Source organism: Arachis duranensis, chromosome 1, assembly GCF_000817695.3.
Source record: "Arachis duranensis cultivar V14167 chromosome 1, aradu.V14167.gnm2.J7QH, whole genome shotgun sequence".
NCBI classification, from domain to species: Eukaryota; Viridiplantae; Streptophyta; class Magnoliopsida; order Fabales; family Fabaceae; genus Arachis; species Arachis duranensis.
This window is the reverse complement of record NC_029772.3, coordinates 24,816,722-24,818,356: the sequence shown is the minus strand read 5'-3', so window position 1 is coordinate 24,818,356 and position 1,635 is coordinate 24,816,722.

The following is a 1,635-nucleotide window of genomic DNA, read 5'->3' as shown; positions in this document are numbered from 1 at the left end:
ACAGGGAAATTTGGAAGCTCACTGGCGTGAAAAAGCCAGTAAGAAACACTTTGGGCGTTGAACGCCCAAAAGAAGCACCCATTGGGCGTTTAACGCCAGTAAGGGTAGCCATCTGGGCGTTAAACGCCAGAAAGGAGCATCTTCTGGGCGTTAAACGCCAAAAAGAAGCACCTTCTGGGCGTTTAACGCCAGACTGCTAGCATCCTGGGCGTTCAGAAAAACGCCCAGTTACAAAGAACTTCCTGGCGTTCAACGCTAGAAAGAAGCATCAGCTGGGCGTTGAACGCCCAGGAGAAGCAACAATTGGGCGTTAAACGCCCAAAACATGCATCGTTTGGGCGTTTAATGCCAGGATGGTGGGAGGAGGTAAAAATTCATTTTTAATCCTAATTTTTCAAAATTTTTATGTTTCAATTCATGATTTCTTACATAAACATGTTCCAAATTGTCATCCATCATATCAAGTTAGTTTTCTAAAAACCCTGATTTCTAAAAATCCATGTTTCAAAAATTTTAAATATATCTTAACCCAAAAAAACAAATGGCTTTCCAATCCGATCCAACTCTTTTAAGTTTGTTTTCAAAACTCAATTATATTTTTAAAATCTTTTTCAAAATTAAAAATTCAGATCTATCTTTTAATTATTAGTTAAATCTTTTTAAAAAAACTATATCTTTTTCTTATCATATCTATCTTTTACAAATCATATCTTATATATTATCTTTTCCTATTTTCGAAAATTACCCACCCCCTCCCTATATTTTGAATTCGGCGCCCCCCTCCTCATAACCTTCCCACACTTGCTCTCCTCCTATCCCTCTTCTTTCTTCTCTTTTGCTTGAGGACAAGCAAAGCTCTAAGTTTGGTGTGTTTTATCCGTGATCACAAAACATACCCACTAAAGATCATGGCTCCTAAAGGAAAACAACCCAACTCAAGAGGCAAGAAAGAGAACACTCCAAAGCCACTTTGGAATCAAGGGAAGTTCTTAACTAAAGAACATTTAGACCATTACTACAAGATAATGAGTCACAGATCAGTGATCCCGGAAGTCAGATTTGATCTGAAAGAAGATGAATATCAAGAGATTCAAGAGCAAATTCGAATCAGGAATTGGGAAATTCTGACCAATCCTGAAACGAAAGTGGGAAGAAACATGGTTCAGGAGTTCTATGCTAATCTATGGCAGACAGACAGGCAAAGAATAATTGGAGCTGCTCTCTTTGACCATCGGACCTTAATATTTAAGCTCATTCATACCAATTCTGACAAGATCAGGGAGATATTTAAGCTTCCCCAACTGAAAGATGACCCAGACTCCTTTAATAGGAGAATGATGAGGGTCAATAAAGGGCTGGACAAGGTTCTGGAGGACATATGCATCCCTGGAGCCAAGTGGACCACCAGCACGACTGGCATCCCAGTTCAACTCAAAAGGGAAAATCTAAAACCAGTAGCCAGAGGTTGGCTAGATTTCATAGGGCATTCCATATTGCCCACCAGCAACCGTTCTGAAGTCACTATTAAAAGAGCAGTAATGATTCACTGCATCATGTTGGGAAAAGAAGTGGAAGTCCATCAGCTGATCTCGTGTGAGCTATACAAAATAGCAAACAGGAATTCTAAGGACGCCA